This window comes from Prionailurus viverrinus, chromosome X, assembly GCF_022837055.1.
Source record: "Prionailurus viverrinus isolate Anna chromosome X, UM_Priviv_1.0, whole genome shotgun sequence".
NCBI lineage: Eukaryota > Metazoa > Chordata > Mammalia > Carnivora > Felidae > Prionailurus > Prionailurus viverrinus.
The window spans coordinates 55,907,368-55,928,771 of record NC_062579.1 but is presented as its reverse complement, the minus strand read 5'-3'; the positions used below and the strand labels follow the sequence as shown (position 1 = coordinate 55,928,771).

General features: G+C 39.1%; 1 protein-coding gene across 6 annotated transcripts in view; it reads right to left on the bottom strand.

The window, feature by feature from the left end:
- ATP7A (ATPase copper transporting alpha) overlaps positions 1-21,404 on the bottom strand; it is a 190,783-nt gene that overhangs the window by 127,557 nt on the left and 41,822 nt on the right. The gene's annotated exons all lie outside the window — the stretch shown is intronic.

Genomic DNA, 21,404 nt, shown 5'->3' with positions numbered 1-21,404 from the left:
ATTAGCCCTATTTTGTTCTGAACTATTTGAATATAAGTTTTAGAAATCCTAATACTCTAACGTGCATTTCCAAAAAATAAGGACTCCTGAATAACCACAACATTATTACCAAAGCTAAGAAAATTAATGATTGTACATCATCTAATACAAATTCTCTATCTGAATTTCCCCAAATGTCCCAAAAACATCTTTCACAGCTTTTATTTTTCCCAAATCAGGATCCAGACAAAGTTCACACACTGAATTTGGTTGTTTCTTTTTAGTCTCATTTAATCTACAACAGCCCCTGTCCTATCTCTTTTCCCTCATGAAGTGACTTGTTCAAGAATCCAGGTCAGTTGTCTTAATAGATAGTATCTCCTCAGGGGCGCCTGGGTGGCTCAGTCAGTTGAGTGTGCGAGGTTGAGCATCCAACTACCACTCAGGTCATGATTTCATGGTTCATTAGTTTGAACCCCCGCACTGGGCTCTTTTCTGTCAGCATGGAACCTGCTTCAGATTCTCTGTCCCCCCCCCCCTCTCTCTGCACCTACCTTGCTTGCTCTCTCTCAAAATTAAACAAACATTAAAAAAAAAGAGACACTATATTCTCTTTTCAAAGTACAAATTCCTCTTTGATAGTTTAAGGGACTCATAGCTAAAATTATACCTCCTAATACCTACAAAGCCCAGATGGGACAGGAAAGGCAGGTACTTGTGAACAAATGATACTTGGATGAAGGGAACTCACGGTCCCAAGGGAAAAGTCCAAAGTGGGGTATTTAAGAACAATATAAAGACATTAGGGGCTAGGAAGAGGGTCACTCTCCATAGCAGTAATGGGTATAAAAAGGGAAGTAGAATAATGTCTAAAACAAACAGACCCTATCAAAATATTGGTTATGGTCAGTCCTCTGCCTTAAAAAGGAGACTCTTTTGGGGCACCTGGGTGACTGAGTCGGTTAAGTGTCTAACTCTTGATCCTGGCTCAGGTCATGATCTCAAAGTTTGTGGGTTTGAGCCCCATGTTGGGCTCTGTGCTGGCAGCACGGAGCCTGCTTGAAATTCTCTTTCTCTGCTCCTACCCCACTCATGCTCACTCTTGTGCTCTCTCGCTCTCTCTCTCTCTCTGTTGCTCTCTCTCTCTCTCCCAAAATAAATAAATAAACTTAAATTTTTGTTTAAAAAAAAGGAGACCCTTTCTCTTTCCTCTTGTAGTACGTGTCTGCCTGCTCCAGGACAGAACACTCAGACTTAGTATTATGTAACTCAGATAAGGTTATGGGTCAAATGGGGCTTTTGAGGGCTGATCTGGGTCCATTACCAAACCTGACTAAATTGTTTTATGGGAAAATGTTAAGTTCAAATTGCTAAAAAAAAAAAAAAACAAAAAACAAAAAAAACTTTTAGAATACAATGCATTCAGCAGATGAAGGCTTGTTTACTTGGTTAGTTAGAAATGTAAAACTTAAATACAGTTTTATTATGGGGTATGTCCCAGACCAAAGTACTAGAGCATCTCTCAGGCTTACTGAGGAACTGAGAGAGAGAAAACAGAAAGGCACTTTTAAAATAACTGGATAATTCACCTGAAAGTATGTATTGGGGAACAAAGAATTTCTGAGCACGAGTGAAAATTACATTAATACAATCACATTTCTGGTTAAATCCTGATTTAAGCATGTTAAATCATTCATGAATAATATATATTTCTTCCTACCTTCATAATTCACCTCCATTTTTTTCAAAACTTTACTTTAATGGGCCTTTACATGCAAAAGCTCAGAAGAATTCTATCTCCCTCATACTACTCCTATATACATAACTCCAATTGATTTTGTAATATATGCTATGTCTATCTTTTGAATTTTAAATCTCAATGATACGTACAAAGTAAGGAAAACTTTTTGTAACCTCCCATTGCATTTAGCAAAATGACTCAGAAAACAGAGTAAGAGCATAAACAATTTCATATGGTATAGAAAAAAATAGGGGCGCCTGGGTGGCTCAGTCAGTTGAGCATCTGACTTCAGCTCAGGTCATGATCTCGCAGTTTGTGGGTTCGAGCCCCGCATCGGGCTCTGTGGTGACAGCTCAGAGCCTGGAGCCTGCTTCGGATTCTGTGTCTCCCTCTCTCTCTGCCCCTCCCCCGCTCATGCTCTGTCTCTCTCTGTCAAAAATAAATAAACATTTAAAAAAATGTAGGCTTCTGGGAGATCACAATATCAAAGAACAAATGTGGCATGCAGCTATTAGGAATGAAGTGATTCTGAGAACAGCATCCAACAACGAGGGAAAGAACTTCTGGTTATTAAAAAGTATTTTCAGCCACTCCCTAAACACACCTGGTAATTACCACACAGTAATAACATTTTCTAAAAGGAAGAACAGGATTATGACTAGATCATCATCTCTGGTTTAGAAACACAAATTTCATAAGTTGAGTACAAATATGACACATATATATGAAGTCTGCTCAAAACCACATCTTGAAGCTGATCACAGAAGCTAAAAAATTTTTAAATACTTCTAAAATAGTTAGTCCTCATAATTTTGGAAAAGTTTCCGGATTAATAAATTATAATCAAGTAAATGCAAATTAAAACCATGATTAATATAATCTACACCCACCAGGTAGATAAAAATTTCAAAATCTGGCAATACCAAGTGTCAGTGAGGATGTGGAGCAACAGAATCTTTCTTATTCAGCTGGTAAGAGCATAAATTAGCACAACCATTATGGAAACTCTCCGGCAATATATGGTAGAGCTGAAGATATGTATATACTAGAACTTAACATTTTCACTCCTGGGCATATCACCCTACAGAAGTTTCACCCATGTGCAGAGGAAACATGAACAAGAATGCTCATTGCAACAGTGAAATAATCTAAAAGTCTGTTAAACAGAAAATATAAAAATAGTCAGTAGCATATATTATAGTGGAGAAAGGTATAGTAGTTAAAATGAATGAACTAAAATAATGGTTCTCACTGGGAGGGGAGAATTTACCACCAAAAGGACATCTGGCAAAGTCTGGAGATTTTTTAGTTATCACAACTGGGAGCTAGGGGGAGATGCTACTAGCATCTAGTGGGTAGAGGTCAAGGATACTATTAAACACCCTTAATGAACAAGAAATCCACTCACAACAATTACCTGACCCCAAATGTCAATAGTACAGAGGTTGAGAAACTAGAAATATAAGCAACCGCATGGATAAATCTAATCAACATAGTTGAGGAAATAAAAAAAGTTTCACGTGGATACAAAAGTCTAGAAACATAAAACATAAAACAATACCATATATTGTTTCTGTATACGTACACATGTAGCAGTGTTAGTCAAAATATAAAAATGTGCAAAGGAGGGATAAATACCAAATTCAGGACTTTGGGGAGGGAGGAAGGGAGGCAACTGGAACACAAAGGGGAACTTCAACTATAGATGTAATGCTTAAATTCTTAGGCTATGTACACTCTGGAAAACAGTGTGGAGGTTCCTCAAAAAATTTTAAAAAGAACTACCCTATGACCCAGCAATAGCACAACTAGGAATTTATCCAAGGGATATACCCTATGACCTGGCAATAACACTGCTAGGAATTTATCCAAGGGACATAGGAGTGCTAATGCATAGAGGCACAAGTACCCCAATGTTTATAGCAGCACTTTCAACAATACCTAAATCATGGAAAGAGCCTAAATGTCCATCACTTGATGAATAAAGAGGATGTAGTTTATATATACAATGGAATACTACTTGGCAATGAGGAAGAATGAAGTCATGCCATTTGCAGCAAAATGGATGGAACTGGAAGGTATTATACTGAGTGAAATAAGTCAGTCAGAGGACAGATATCATATGTTTTCACTCATATGTGGATCTTGAGAAACTTAACAGAAGGCCATGGGGGAAGAGAAGGGGAGAAAATAGTTACAAACAGAGAGGGAGGGAGATAAACCACAAGAGACTCTTAAATACAGAGAACAAACTGAGGGTGGATGGGAGGGTGGGGCAGAGGGGAAAATGAGTGATGGGCACTGAGGAGGGCATTTGCTGGGATGAGCACTGGGTGTTGTATGTAAGCCAATATGACAATAAATTATATTTTTAAAAAAAGGTATAAGTGGAAATTTTTAAAATAAAAATAAACACATACATACATACATACATACATACTTAGGCCTTGTAGTGGATATACAATTATGTTACAGGATCCCTATACTCTTTGTTGGCCTAAATTATTTCATTATAAGAATGTTTTAGGGGCGCCTGGGTGGCGCAGTCGGTTAAGCGTCCGACTTCAGCCAGGTCACGATCTCGCGGTCCGTGAGTTCGAGCCCCGCGTCGGGCTCTGGGCTAATGGCTCAGAGCCTGGAGCCTGTTTCCAATTCTGTGTCTCCCTCTCTCTCTACCCCTCCCCTGTTCATGCTCTGTCTCTCTCTGTCCCAAAAATAAATAAAACGTTGGAGAAAAAAAAAAAAAATTTAAAAAAAAAAAAAAAAAAGAATGTTTTATGTTTATTTATTTTTGAGATAGAGAGTGAGAGCAGGGGCAGAGAGGGAAGGGGACAGAGGATCCAAAGCAGGGTCTGCACTGACAGCACCAAGCCCAATGTGGGGCTCCAGCTCAGGAACCACGAGGTCATGACCTGAGCAGAAGTCAGATGTGCAACTGATTGAGCCACTCAGGTGCCCCTCATTGTAAGAATTCTTTTTTTTCAACGTTTATTTATTTTTGGGACAGAGAGAGACAGAGCATGAATGGGGGAGGGGCAGAGAGAGAGGGAGACACAGAATTGGAAACAGGCTCCAGGCTCCAAGCCATCAGCCCAGAGCCTGACGCGGGGCTCGAACCCACGGACCGCGAGATCATGACCTGGCTGAAGTCGGATGCTTAACCGACTGCGCCACCCAGGCGCCCCTGTAAGAATTCTTAAGGCGTGCCTGGATGGCTCAGTCACTTAAGCGTCCAACTTCAGCTCAGGTCATGATCTCACAGTTCATGAGTTTGAGCCCCACTTCGGACTCTGTGCTAACAGCTTGGATCCTGGAGCCTGCTTCGGATTCTGTGTCTCCCTCTCTCTCTGACCCTCACCTGCTTGTGCTTTCTTTTTCTCTCTTAAAAATAAATAAACATTATTTTTTTTAATTTTAAAGGAAAATAAATGAATGGACCTGGAAGACATTATACTAAGCGAAATAAGCCAGACACAGAAAGACAAAAACTACATGATCTCACTTATATGTGAAATCTAAAAAAGTCAAACTCAGAAAAAGAGACTAGAATGGTGATTACCAGGGGCTGGGGGGTAGAGAAATAAAGAAATATTGGTCAAAGGATATAAAGTTCCTCACTCATAATCAGGGAAATACAAATCAAAATTATAAGATATCACCTCATACCAGTCAGAATGGCTCAAATAGCACAAGAAACAACAGATACTGGTAAGGATGTAGAGAAAGGAAAACGCTCTCACACTGTTGGTGGGAATGCAAACTGGTACAACCACTCTGGAAAACAGTACAGAGGTTCCTCAAAAAGTTAAGATTAGAACTACTCTATGATCCAAATTGCACTACTAGTTATCAACTCAGAGAACACAAAAATACTAATTTGAAGGGATACATGCATCCCAATGTTTACAACATTATCAATGATAGACAAATACACAAAGTGTCCAAATGTCCACCAACTGATGAATGGATAAACGAGATGCGGCATACTGAAAACACTACATTACATTAACTAACTTGAATTTAAATTTAAAAATATAAATAAAAAGGGGCGCCTGGGTGGCTCAGTCGGTTGAGCATCCAACTTGGGCTCAGGTCATGATCTCACAGCTTGTGAGTTCGAGCCCCACATTGGGCTCTGTGCTGACAGCTCAGAGCCTGGAGCCTGCTTCTGCTTCTGTGTCTCCCTCTCTCTCTGCCCCTAACCCACTCAAATTCTGTCTCTGCCTCTCTCAAAAATACGAATAGACAGTTCTCTAAAGAAGACATCCAGATGGCCAACACGCACATGAAAAGATGCTCAACGTCGCTCCTCATCAGGGAAATACAAATCAAAACCACACTCAGATACCACTTCACGCCAGTCAGAGTGGCTAAAATGAACAAATCAGGAGACTATAGATGCTGGCAAGGATGTGGAGAAACGGGAACCCTCTTGCACTGTTGGTGGGAATGCAAACTGGTGCAGCCACTCTGGAAATCAGTGTGGAGGTTCCTCAAAAAATTAAAAATAGATCTACCCTATGACCCAGCAATAGCACTGCTAGGAATTTACCCAAGGGATACAGGAATGCTGATGCATAGGGGCACTTGTACCCCAATGTTTATAGCAGCACTTTCAACAATAGCTAAGTTATGGAAAGAGCCTAAATGTTCATCAACTGACGAATGGATAAAGAAACTGTGGTTTATATACACAATGCAATACTACGTGGCAATGAGAAAGAATGAAATATGGCCCTTTGTAGCAACGTGAATGGAACTGGAGAGTGTTATGCTAAGTGAAATAAGTCATACAGAGAAAGACAGATACCATATGTTTTCACTCTTATGTGGATCCTGAGAACCTGAACAGAAGACCATGGGGAAGGGGAAGGAAAAAAAAAAAGGTTAGAGAGGGAGGAAGCCAAAATATAAGATACTCTTAAAAACTGAGAACAAACTGAGGGTTGATGGCGGGGTGGGAAGGAGGGGAGGGTGCGTGATGGGTATTGAGGAGGGCACCTGTTGGGATGAGCACTGGGTGTTGTATGGAAACCAATTTGACAATAAATTTCATATTAAAAAAAAATTAAAAATATAAATAAAAGGAAAAACAGAAGTGGTATATATATTTATTCTAATACATAAATTTATTCATATATATATAAAATCTTATAATGGAATATTATTCAGCCATATAAAAGAATGAATCTTGCGATTTGCAATGATATGCATGGAGCTAGAGAGTATTATGCCAAGTGAAATCAGGAAGAGAAAGACAAATACCATATAATTTCAGTCATATGTGGAATTTAAGAAACAAAACAAATCATAGGGTAAAAAACAAACAAACAAACAAGAAAAGGACTCTTATCTATAGAGAACAAACTGATGGTTACCAGAGGGAAGGTGGGTAGGGGGATGGGTTAAATAGGTGATGGGGATTAAAGAATGTACTTTTTGTGATGAGCACTAAGTGTTGTATGGAAGTGTTGAATCACTAAATTGTACACCTGAAACTAATATTACACTGTATGTTAACTGGAATTTAAATAAAAACATAAAAAATAGGGTACAAAGTTTCAGTTACATAGAATGAATATCTAGAGATTTAATTTATAGCATGGTGACTATAGCTAATAATATCGTATACTTCAAATTTGCTAAAAGAGATTTTAATTGTTCTCAAAAACAAAAAAGGTAATTAAAAAAAGAAAAAAAAAACAGGGACGCCTGGGTGGCTAACTCAGGCGTCCGACTCTTGATTTCAGCTCAGGTCACACTCTCACAGTTCAGGAGTTCAAGCCCCACATCAGGCTCTGCACTGACAGTGTGGAGCCTGCTTGGAGCCTCCTTGGGATTCTCTCTCTCTCCCTCTCTCTCTCTGCCCCTCCCCTGCTCACTCACTCTCTCAAAAAATAAATCTTATTTTTTAATAAGATTTCATTTTTTTAAGTTTATTTATTTATTTTGAGAGAGACAGAGACAGCATGAGTCAAAGACTTAACCGACTGAGTCACCTAGGTGCCCCTCAAAAAATAAATTAAAAAAAAAAGGGTAACTATGAGGAGTGATGGATATGTTAATTACCTTGACTGCAGGTCAATTACTGACTGCAGGTTAATTACCTTGACCACACTTCACAATGGATATGTATATCAAAACATCATGTTATACACCTTAAATATAGACAAGTTTTATTTCTCAATTATACCTCAATAAAGCTGAGGGAAAAAAAGATTTTTAAAAAGTCAGCTCATAGGAAAAGAACAGAAAATAAAGCCCAAAACCAGCAGAAGAAGGGAAATAATAAAGATTAGAGCAGGTATCAATGATATTGAAATTAAAAAAAAAAACAGATCAATGAAACCAAAATTGATAAAGCCCTAACCAGATTTATCAAAAAATCAAAAAGGAAAAAGGAAAAGACCCAAATAAATAAAACCACAAATGAAAGAGGGCAGATCACAACCAACACCACAGAAATAAAATTATAAGAGAATATTATGAGTAATTATATGCCAACAAATTGGGCAATTTGGAAGAAATGGACAAATTCCTAGAAACATATAAACTACCAAAACTGAAACAGGAAGAAACAGAAAAATTGAACAGACCTACCAAAACTGAAACAGGAAGAAATAGAAAAATTGAACAGACCCACAACCAGTAAAGAAATGCAATCAGTAATCAAAAAGCTCCCAACAAAGCTCCCAGGGCTGGATGGCTTTCCAGGGGAATTCTACCAAACATTTAAAGAAGAGTTAATACCTATTCTTTTGAAGCTGTTCCAAAAAATATGAAAGGAAAACTTCCGATTCATTCTATGAATCCAGCATTACCTTGATTCCAAAACCAGAAAAGACCCCACTAAAAAGGAGAACTATAGACCAATTTCCCTGATGAACCTGGATGCAAAAATTCTCAACAAGATACTAGCAAACCAAATCCAACTATATATTACAAGAATTATTCACCACAACCTAGTGGGATTTACTCCTGGGATGCAGGGATGGTTCAATATCTGCAAATCAATCATCATGATATATCACATTAATAAAAAAAAAAGGATAAGAACCACATCACCCTCTCAATAGATGCAGAAAAAAGCGTTTGACAAAATACAGCATCCTTTCTTGATAAAAACTCACAAGAAAGTACAGATGGAAGGAACACATCTTAATCTCAACATCAAAAGGCCATATACAAAAGACTGATAGTGAATATCATCCTCAATGTGGAAAAACTGAGAACTTTCCCCCTAAGGTCAGGAACACAACAGGGATGTCCACTCTCACCTCTGTTTTTCAACATAGTGTTGGAAATCCTAGCCTCAGCAATCAGACAACAAAAATAAAAGGCATACAAACTGGCAAGGAAGAAGTCAAAGTTTCACTCTTCACAGAGGACATGATGTACACACAAAACCTGAAAGACTCCACCAAAACACTGCTAGAACTGACACCTGGATTCAGCAATGTCACAGGATATAAAATCAATGTACAAAATCAGTTACATTTCTATACACCAAAAATGAAACAGCAGAAAGAGAAATTAAGGGATCGATCCCATTTATAATTGCACCAAAAACTATAAGATACCTAAGAATAAACCTAACCAAAGAGGTAAAATATCTGTACACTGAAAACTATAGAAAGCTTATGAAAGAAATTGAAGACAACACAAAGAAATGGTAAAACATTCAATGCTCATGGATTGGAAGAATAAATGTAGTTAAAATGTCAATACTACCCAAAGCAATCTCTATTCAATGCAATCCCTATTGATTCAATGCAATCCCTATTAAAATAACACCAGCATTCTTCACAGAGTGAGAATAAACAATTCAAAAATTTGTGTGGAACCAGAAACGACCCTGAATAGCCAAAGTAATGTTGAAAAATAAAACAAAAGCTGGAGGCATCACAATTCCGGACTTCAAGCTATACCTCAAAGCTGTAATCATCAAGACAGTATGGTACTAGCACAAAAACAGACACATAGATCAATGGAATAGAGAATCCAGAAATAGACCCACAAATGCATGGCCAACTAATCTTTGACAAAGCAGGAAAGAATATCCAGTAGAAAAAAGACCATCTCTTCAGCAAATGGTGCTGGAAAAACTGGACGGCAACATGCAGAGGAATAACCACTTTCTTATACCATGCACAAAAATAAATTCAAAATGGATGAAAGACCAAAATGTGAGACAGGAAACCATCAAAATCCTAGAGGAGAAAACAGGCAATAACCTCTTTGACCTCCACTGAAGCCAACTTCTTACTTGACATGTCTCCAGAGGCAAGGGAAACAAAAACAAAAATGAACTATTGGGATCTCATCAAGATACAACGCTTCTTCTGCACAGTGAAGGAAACAATCAACAAAACTAAAAGGCAACCAACAGAAAGGGAGAAGATATTTGCAAATGGCAGATCAGATAAAGGGTTAGTATCCAAATTCTATAAAGAATTCCTCAAATTCAACACACAAAAACCAAATAATCCAGTGAAGAAATGGGCAGAAGACATGAATAGATATTTTTCCAAAGAAGACACAGATGGCTAACAGATACATGAAAAGATGCTCAATATCACTCGTCATCAGGGAAATATAAATCAAAACCACAATAAGATACCACCTCACACCAGTCAGAATGGCTAAAATTAACAACGCAGGAATACAGGGGGGTTTTGGCTTTTTATATGTGGTAGAAGGAACCTAGACTTGTCTCATCCCTGAAACACAGCTAGATAAATACCAAATCACTCTTAATACCCAAGAAATCGATCTGAAGACAGATGTTGGCAAGGATGCAGAGTAAGGGGAACACTTTTGCACTGACGGTGGGAATGCAAACTGGTACAGCACTCTGGAAAACAGTGCGGAGGTTCCTAAAAAATTAAAAAGAGGGCTACCCTACAATCCAGCAATTGCACTACAAGGTATTTATCCAAAGGATACAAAAATGCTGATTCAAAGAGCACATGCACATCAATGCTTACAGCAGCACTATGAACAATAGCCAAATTATGGAAAGAGCCCAAATGTCTATCAACTGACAAATGGGTAAAGATGTGGTGTACACACACACACACACACACACACACACACACACACTAGACTACTACTCAGTGATCAAAAAGAATGAAATCTTGCCATTTGCAATGTAAATGAAACTAGAATCCATTATGCTAAATAAGTCGGAGAAAGATAACTATTACATGATTTCACTCATATGTGTAATTTAAGAGACACAACAGATCAACATAGGGTAAGAGAAGGAAAAATAAGATAAAAACAGAGAGGGAGACAATCCATAAGAGACTCTTAAATACAGAGAACAAATCGAGGGTTGCTGGAGGGGTACTGGGTGGGGGGATGGGCTAAATGGGTGATGGGCATTAAGGAGGGCACTTGTTGGTATGAGCACTGGGTGTTATATATGTAAGTGATGAGTCACTAAATTCTACTCCTGAAACCATCATTACACTATATATTAACTAACTTGGATTTAAATAAAAATTTTTTTTAAAATAAAAAAAAAAGTTCGGGGCACCTGGCTGGCTCAGTCGGTTGAGCGTCCGACTTCAGCTCAGGTCATGATCTCGCAGTTTGTGGGTTCGAGCCCTGCATTGGGCTCTGTGCTGACAGCTCAGAGCCTGGAGCCTGCTTTGGATTCTGTGTCTCCTTCTCTCTCTGCCCCTCCCCCACTTGTGTTCTGTTTCTCTCTGTCTTCAAAAATAAATAAATGTAAAAAATTTTTTTAATAAAAAAAACTTTTTTAAAAAAGTTAAAAGTCAGCTCATTTTAAGGGGAAATAAAGAATAAAAATATAGGGAATGTGTAGAAGTGTTACTAAAACAGAAATATTTCAATAAGTGAGACCAATGATAAACTCAAACATATAAATAGCCAAAACCCCCCTATTATACCAGGGCTGTGTTGTTAAACAAACTGATGGGGGCGCCTGGGTGGCTCAGTTGGTTGAGTGTCCAACTTCAGCTCAAGTCATGATGTTGCAGTTCGTGCCCCATGTCGAGCTCACTGCTGTGGGTGCAAAGCCTGCTTCTCATCCTTTATCCTCTCCCCTCTCTGCCCCCTCCCCTGCTCATGTTCTCATTTTCTCTCTTTCTCTCAAAAATAAACATTTACCAAAAAAAAAAAAAATAAATTGATGATTTCTACCTATGCAAACAATATTAAATGAGTTGCCTTCATGGAATCTATATAATATTACCAAATCAATTTAATTGTTTCCTACCCAATTGCTTTTATTTAAAATTACTACCACGTCTAGGGGTGCCTGGCTGGCTTGCTTAGTCAGTAAAGCATGCGACTCTTCATTTTGGGGTCATGAGTTCAAGCCCCATGTTAAGCCTAGAGCTTACTTAAAAGAAAATAGGGGTGCCTGGGTGGCTCAGTCGGTTTTAAGTGTCCGGCTTCGGCTCAGGTCATGATCTCGTGGTTCTTGAGTTTAAGCCCCCCATCAGGCTCTATGCTGACAGCTCAGAGCCTGGAGCTTGCTTCGGATTCTGTGTCTCCCTCTGTCTCTCTGCCCCTCTCCGGCTCATGCTATATCTCTGTCTCTCTCTCAAAAATAAATACAAACATTAAAATTTTTTTTTTTAATTTTTTTTTTCAATGTTTATTTATTTTTGGGACAGAGAGAGACAGAGCATGAACGGGGGAGGGGCAGAGAGAGAGGGAGACACAGAATCGGAAACAGGCTCCAGGCTCCGAGCCATAGCCCAGAGCCCGACGCGGGGCTCGAACTCACAGACCGTGAGATCGTGACCTGGCTGAAGTCGGACGCTTAACCGACTGCGCCACCCAGGCGCCCAACATTAAAAATTTTTTTAAATAAATAAAAAAAAAAACAGGAGTGCCTGGGTGGCTCAGTCAGTTAAATGTAAACTTCAGCTAAGGTCATGATCTCATGGTTTGTGAGTTCGGGACCGTGACGACTCTGTGCTGACGGCTCAGAGCCTGCAGCCTGCTTCAGATCCTGTGTCTCCCTCTATCTCTTTGTCTCTGTCTCTCTTTATCTCTCTCAAAAAAAAAAAAAAAACCAGTAACACAAAAAAATTTTTTAAGTAAAAAAACCCCGCAAAATAAAATCATTACAACCTCTAAATTGCAAACAAAAAGGGAAAACATTAACTTCTCTATTATTTTATATAATGCATCTCTTATAAATTGATTAAGCCTTTAAAATGAAAACTGATCTTATTCTTTATTTTCTTAATGTTTGTTTATTTTTGAGAGAGAGAGAGAGCGTGAGTGGGAGAGGGGCAGAGAGTGAGGGAGACACAGAATCTGAAGCAGGATCCAGGCTCCGAGCTATCAGCACAGAGCCTGATGCTGATGCAGGGCTCGAACCAACGAACTGCAAAATCATGACCTGAACCAAAATCAGACACTTAACCAACTGAGCCACCCAACTGAGCCATCTTATTCTTTAACCTGTTTTCAAAATACTGAGTGCCTGCCTAATCTCTTTAATAATAATGACAACTGTCATTATATAAATAGAGGATGAATATTCTAGATGAAATTGCTGGAGTAGACAAGCATGTTTCAAAACATAATTGTTCTTTTCATTTGACCGGTCCCAAAAAATTAGGAGTGAATACTTAAGACATATTAATAAGGTCAAATAAAGAACAGAACAGGGGCGCCTGGGTGGCGCAGTCAGTTAAGCGTCCGACTTCAGCCAGGTCACGATCTCGCGGTCCGTGAGTTCGAGCCCTGCGTCAGGCTCTGGGCTGATGGCTCGGAGCCTGGAGCCTGTTTCCGATTCTGTGTCTCCCTCTCTCTCTGCCCCTCCCCCGTTCATGCTCTGTCTCTCTCTGTCCCAAAAATAAAATAAAAAACGTTGAAAATAAAAAAAAATTTTTTAAAAAATAAAAAAATAAAAAATAATAAAAATTAAAAAAAAAAGAACAGAACATTCAAATTAAGAAAAGGGTATCTTCCTGGCCATTGTTGTGACTCATGGACTAATCATCGCGTCTCTACAAAAGAGCTGTCCTTATGATAATAGTACAGATGTTTCAGATGCCTATAGCATTGCATAGTTGAGAAATCTTTCATATATGTGAATTTCACAACAATCCTGCAATATAAATATAGTAGCCTCCTTTTAAAATTAAGGAAGCCAACACTCAGACTTACTCATGCTTATACAGCCAATTCAGGAATCCAGAGCTGGAGTCCAGAGCTAACAATAGCCTCAAAGGGATTAACTTAATAGGGCAATGTCTGCAAAAGGCATAAAACAAAACGAGCCAAAGGTAAAGGGTAGGGTAGGAAAAATGCTTGAAAAATACTGGTATCCTGCAATGAACACAGGTGTGGACAGGTTCTTCACAAACTGAGAAATAGTTCTCAAGTTCCTAGGTGCCTTTCCACCAGCGCTGAGCATCTGCTGCCATGTCAACAATACAGAGGAAAAAACATGTTTTTAGTATAGATAAAACTTGTACTACCTCAGACAAAGCCATTTTTTATCCCTGAAGAATAGAGGGTAATAGGATTCAACTATTTAACTTTAAAATGTGTCAGATACTTTTCAACCACACAATGGGATGATATGGTATTGGTGAAGCAGTCGCTTAGATTCTAAGAAGATTGGTAGTTGGAAGGCTTTTTCCCTCCATCAAAATCATCATTTGATTCAAGTTTGCCAGATATAATCTGTAGGTAAATAACAGACTGCTTATAATGACATCACTTTGTTCATAAGGAAAAATCCATCTTACAAACCAATGATAAAAAAAACATTAAATATCTATGAAAACTGGGGCGCCTGGCTGGCTCAGTCGGTTAAGCATCTGATTTTGGCTCAGGTCATGAGCTCGCGGTTCGTAGGTTCAAGATCCATGTCAGGCTCTATACTGACAGCTCGGAGCCTGGAGCATGCTTTGGATTATGTGTCTCCCACTTTCTGCCCCTCCCCTGCTCACACTCTGTCTCTCTCTAAAAAATAAACATTACAAAAATGTAAGTATCTAAGAAAACTAAAACCAATTGTCAGTATTTAACCATTATACAGAATAAGCTGAAAAAGCACATATTTTATATTTCCTATAACTGATTAAGAACAAGTAAACTACAAACAATAAAAGTTTGCTGAGGCTGAAAATAACAACGCAGTTTGACCAAGGTTTTCAAGTATGTCATTAATTTTATAAAAAGCATCCCTAAAAGGATAATGATGCTAATTACCCCCACCAGACATTAAAATGTCTTTATAATTTTTAATTATGAAAAAGCCTTGTAGTGGACACCTGGCTGACTCAGTCGGTAGAGCAATACAACTCTTGATCTTGGGGTCATGAGTTTGAGCCCCACAATGGCAAAGAGATTGCTTTTAAAAAAAAGTAGGGGTGCCTGGTTGGCTCAGTCGGTTAAGTGTCTGACTCTTGATCTCAGCTGAAGGGTTTGATCTCAGGGTCATGAGTTCAATCCCCACCTTGGGCTCTGTTCTGGGTGTAAAGCCTACCAAAATAAAAAACAACAAAAAAAATCAAAACAAAAATGCTACAAAGATATAAAAATCAATACTAATTAACAATAGCAACCACAAAACCTGGGGTGGGAAGGCTTAGAAAGCTAAGCATAAGGCAAAAGCAGAAAACATAAAGGAAAAGATTTTTAAATTTAATTATATGAAATTTTAAAATTTTGTGTGGCAAAAAGCACTATGTAAACAAACTACAAAAATATATATGCATTGGGACGCCTGGGTGGCTCAGTCGGTTAAGCGTCCGACTTCGGCTCAGGTCATGATCTTGCGGTCCGTGGATTTGAGCCCCGTGTCGGGCTCTGTGCTGACAGCTCAGAGCCTGGAGCCTGTTTCAGATTCTGTGTCTCCCTCTTTCTCTGACCCTCCCCTGTTCATGCTCTCTCTCTGTCTCAAAAATAAATAAATGTTAAAAAAAAATTTTTTAAATATATATATATATATGCATGGAGCTTCTTTTGGGGAATAATGAAATGTTCTGGAATTAGTGGTAATGGTTGCACAAATATGTGAATACACTAAAAAATACTAAATTATATACTTCAATACAATGAATTTTATGATAAATTATATATAAGATATATATACGTAAAAAAATATATATGTAACATATATATTAGGCAATGACAAAATAAGAAATCCAAAATAGTAATAAACAAATTAAATTCATATTTAAAAATTATAAATTGAGGACAGGAGCTAAGATGGTGGAGTGGTAGGAGGACCCTAGACTTGCCTCATCCCCGGAACACAGCTAGATAAATACCAAATCATTCCGAACACCCAAGAAATCTATCTGAAGACTGACTGAACAAAATGCACAAGTTAGAGGGAGAGAGGAGCCCACATCTTGGTAGAGCCCACACCACGCAGATGTGATTTGGGGAAAAAATGGATGGCTGGTGCTGCAGAGGGGAGGGAGACCCATGAAGAGAGGAGGGAAGCGAAAGGAGGGAGGAGGGAGGAGGGAGGAGGGAGGAGGGAGGAGAGAGGAGAGATGAGAGGGAGAGAGAGAGACAGAGACAGAGAGAGAGGAGTGCACAAGGGACCACACAAGAAAAACACTTCCTCAAAGACATTGACTGGAAAACCAAGAGGAAATGATTTTTATAAGTTTTTACAACCAGCAAGGCTTAAAGACTGGTGTTTTAGAGGTCCAGAGCATGGCTGGTGTGGATCCCTGAGGGCGCTGCAGTTCTCCCTTAGAGAAGAAGGGCAGAATCAGGGGAGCAGGCTCTTTGTTGCACTTTACTTAAACTTCACATGACTGCACTTTGTTACAACTGCTGTTCTGAGACAAACCTGCACCAGTTCCAGCACAGCGAGAAACTCCCTCACAGGACCAGCATGAGTCCATACCATACCAGGTCCCTAAAATCTGGGAGGTTTTTTTTTTTTAATTTTTTTTTCAACGTTTTTATTTATTTTTGGGACAGAGAGAGACAGAGCATGAACGGGGGAGGGGCAGAGAGAGAGGGAGACACAGAATTGGAAACAGGCTCCAGGCTCCGAGCCATCAGCCCAGAGCCTGACGCGGGGCTCGAACTCACGGACCGTGAGATCATGACCTGGCTGAAGTCGGACGCTTAACCGACTGCGCCACCCAGGCGCCCCAAAATCTGGGAGTTTTAAAACACAATTCCGAAATTCAAGGTATATTACAAAGCTGTAGTCATCAAAACAGTTATGACACAAAACAGACACACAGATCAATGGAACAGAATAGAAAACGCAGAAATGGACCCACAACTATAAGGTCAAGTAATCCTTGACAAAGCAAGAAAGAATAGCCCATGGAAAAAAAGACAGTCTCTTCAATAAATGATGTTGGAAACACTAGACAGCAACATGCAGAGAATGAAACTAGATCATTTTCCTACACCATACACAAAAATTAATTCAAAATGGATGAAAGACCTAAATGTGAGACAGAAGAACACAGGCAGCAATATCTTTGACATCGGCTGTAGCAACTTCTTACTAGACATGGCAGAGGAAAACAAAAGCAAAAATAAACTATTAGGACTTCATCAAGATATAAAGCTTCTACACAGTGAAGGAAACAATCAACAAAACTAAAAGTCACTCTTGGAATGGGAGAAGATATTTGTAAATGACATATGGCAGAAAGGGTTAGTATCCAAAATCTATAAAGAACTTATCAAACTCAACATCCAAAAACCAAATAATCCAATGAAGAAATGGGCAGAAGACATGAATAGACATTTTTCCAAAGAAGACATACAGATGTCCAACTGACACATGAAAAGATGCCCAACACCACCCATCATCAGGGAAATACAAATCAAATCTACAGTGAGATATCACCTCACACCAGTCAGAATGGCTAAAATTAACAACACAGAGGGCAACAGATGTTGGTGAGGATGTAGAGAAAGGGGAACCCTCTTACGCTGTTGGCAGGAATGCAAACTGGTGCCACCACTCTAGAAAACAGTGTGGAGGTTCCTCAAAAAAAGTTAAAAATCAACTACCCTACAATCCAGCAATTGTACTACTAGGTATGTACCCAAAGGATACAAAAATATAGGTTTGAAAGAGTACATGCACTCTGACGCTTATAGCAGCATTACCAAAAATAAGCAAATTACGGAAAGAGTCCAAATGTCCATCACCTGATGAATGGATAAAGAAGATGTGGTTTATATATACAATGGAATACTACTTGGCAATGAGAAAGAATGAAGTCATGCTATTTGCAGCAACGTGGATGGAACTGGAAGGTATTATGCTGAGTGAAATAAGTCAGACAGAGAAGGACAGATATCATATGTTTTCACTCATATGTGGATCTTGAGAAACTGGACAGAAGACCATGGGGGGAGGGAAGGGGAAAAAATAGTTACAGAGAGGGAGAGAGGCAAACCACAAGAGACTCTTAAATACAGAGAACAAACTAAGGGTGGATGGGGGTGGGGGAGAGGAGAAAATGGGTGATAGGCATTGAGGAGGGCACTTGTTGGGATGAGCACTAGGTGCTGTATGTAAGCTAATCTGACAACAAATTACATTTAAAAAAGATATGAGGGGCGCCTGGGTGGCTCAGTCAGTTAGGCATCTGACTTCAGCTCAGGTCATAATCTTGCAGTCTGTGAGTTCAAGCCCCACGTCGGGCTCTGTGCTGACAGCTCAGAGCCTGGAGCCTGTTTCGGTTTCTGTGTCTCCCTCTCTCTCTGACCCTCCCCCATTCATGCTCTGTCTCTCTCTGTCTCAAAAATAAATAAATGTTGAAAATATATATATATATATATATATATATACACATATATATAAAGATATGAGATACACATACACACACATATATATGGAATATTATTCAACCATAAAAAATAATGAAATCTTGTCATTTGCAAAGATGTGGATGCACCTAGAGAGTATTGTGCTAAGAGAAATAAGTCAGTCAGACAAAGACAAATACCATATGATTTCACTCATATGTGGAATTTAAGAACCAAAACAGATGAACATAAGGGGAAAAAAGAGAGGCAAATCATACAACAAACTCTTAACTATAGAGAGAAAACTGAGGCTTGCTGGAAGGGATGGGTTAATTGGGTGATGGGTATTAAGGAGGGCACTTATCATGATGAGCATTGGGTGTTATATTAAGTGATGAATCACTAAATTCTACTACTGATACTAATGAACACTATATGTTAACTAACTAGAATTTAAATAAAAACTTGAAACATCAAAAAAAAGCTTCAGCTGAGGAAGATGAAAAAGTTCTGGAGATGGGTGGTGATAGTCCCACAACAATGTGAATGTATTTACTGCCACAGAACTGTACATTTAAAAATGGTTAAAATTTGGAGCGCCTGGGTGGCTCAGTCGGTTGAGCATCCGACTTCACCTCAGGTCATGATCTCACAGTTTGTGGGTTCGAGCCCCGCATTGGTCTCTGTGCTGACAGCTTGGAGCCTGGAGCCTGCTTCAGATTCTGTCTGTCTTTCTCTCTCTCTCTCTCTCTGCCCTGCCCCCACTGGTGATCTCTCTCTCTCTCTCTCTCTCTCTCTCTCTCTCTCAAAAATAAACATTAAAAAATTATTTCAAAAATTGGTTAAAACTTTGTTATATATGTTTTAACACAAAATAGGTGCCTAATGTCAAAATTTTTAAATGATGTAATTAACTCCAAACACTTTAACAATTTATATTCTTTTTTTTCAATATATGAAATTTATTGTCAAATTGGTTTCCATACAACACCCAGTGCTCATCCCAAACAATTTATATTCTTAGTGGCAAAATGTGAGAGCTTGTTTTCCCTGCATATTTTTTCTTTAAGTTTTACTATTAAAGTTCCAACATTATAGTAAATAATAGTAATAATTATAAATTGAAACAACTAAGATGCAGTATTTTCCCACTAGATTAGTAAAATGTGTTTATTACCATGTAGCTTAGAACTAAGAAACAACCTAAATTTTACACAACAGGGCATTAATTAATTAAATAAACTCGTATATCCACACTATTACAGATAGTTGTCACATTTTTGGCTACCCAGAATCCAAACACATTTCCTAGGTTACAGAAATCCCCTCCTGTGAGTGAGTGTCCTGCCAATAGGCAGTAGAACACTGTCCCCATGGGGCACCTGGGTGGCTCAGTCTGTTAAGCATCCGACTGTGGCTCAGGTCATGATCTCAGGGTTTGTGAGTTCCAGCACCTCCTTGGGCTCTGTGCTGACAGCTCAGAGACTGGAGCCTCCTTCGGATTCTGTCTCCTGCTCTCTGCCCCTCACCAGCTAGCACACATGCACTCTCTCTCTCTCTCTCTCTCTCTCTCTCCAAAAATAAACATTAAATTTTTTTTAATAAAAAAAAAAAGAATACTGTCCCCAATACTGAAGCCAAAGTGGGATGAGGGGATATTCCTTTTCCCTTCATCATTGAAGCTGAGATGCTGCTAAATGATTCTAGACTTGACTGGGCAGCTACTTTTGCCTAGGGTTTTGAATCCTGAGGGAGTGACACAAATATACAGTCATAGTTAAAGAGAATTCACAGCAGTTGCAGTAGAAGAGTCAAGATGCCAAAAAAGTCTTGAGAAAGGCAGTGACACTGGAGAGGTCACCACCAAACTGCTCCTGGGGTGTAACCTTGGCCTGTTTTAGCCTCACTGGGTTCCTGCCTACTTTCTAACCCTGGTTGGCCATCTTTCATGTTCACTGTATAAGCAATCTTAGTAGCCTACCAATAAATTCCTTGTCTGGTTAAGTGAGTCAAAATAGCTCTATGCTGTTTGCAAGCAAGAACTCAAGACTAATATATGTATAATAAAAACCATATGGCCATTAAAGACAATGATGTAGATTTCAATTTACAAACAGGAACTATGTTCAGGAAAAAGAAAAGTTTTACTCTGCAAAAAGTTTTCTCAACTGGGGCATCTGGCTGGCTCAGTGAGTAATCATGAGATTCTTGATCTTGGGGTCATGAGTTCAAGCCCTGCCTTGGGCATGGAGCCTACTTAAAAAAAAAAAAAAAGTTCTTGGGGCGCCTGGGTGGCTCAGTCAGTTAAGTGTCTAATTCTTGGTATTTGCTCTGGTCGTGATCTCATGGTTCGTGGGCTCTGCACTGACAGCACGGAGCCTGTTTGGGATTCTCTCCTTCCCTCCCTCTCTCTCTGCTCCTCCCCACCCTCTCATTCTTTCTAAAAATAAATAAGTAAACTTGGGGCACATGGGTGGCTCAGTCGGTTAAGTGTCCGACTTCAGCTGAGGTCATAATCTCATGCTTCGTGAGTTCGAGCCCCGTGATGGGGTTCTGTGCTGACAGCTTAGAGTCTGGAGCCTGTTTTGGACTCTGTGTCTCCCTCTCTCCCTGCCTCTCCCATGCTCACACTCTGCCTCTCTCTCTCAAAAAATAAACATTACAAAAATTTTTTAAGCGTAAGTAAACTTTAAACAATGAATAAATAAATAATTTTTTAAAACTTCTCTTAACCAACATCCAATGGATTAACTTATGGGCTCTGTTCTATCACTAAAATATTCAGATTCCCAAAGCATGCTTACATGCAATCCTTGTCCCACCAGTAGTATGCTGGCATACTTAGATTCAGCTGTGCTTGCTTCCAATCAACTTTTTTATGCCCATTGAACTTCTTATAATCATGGGACTTAACTATTATGTAAACTGTATAATA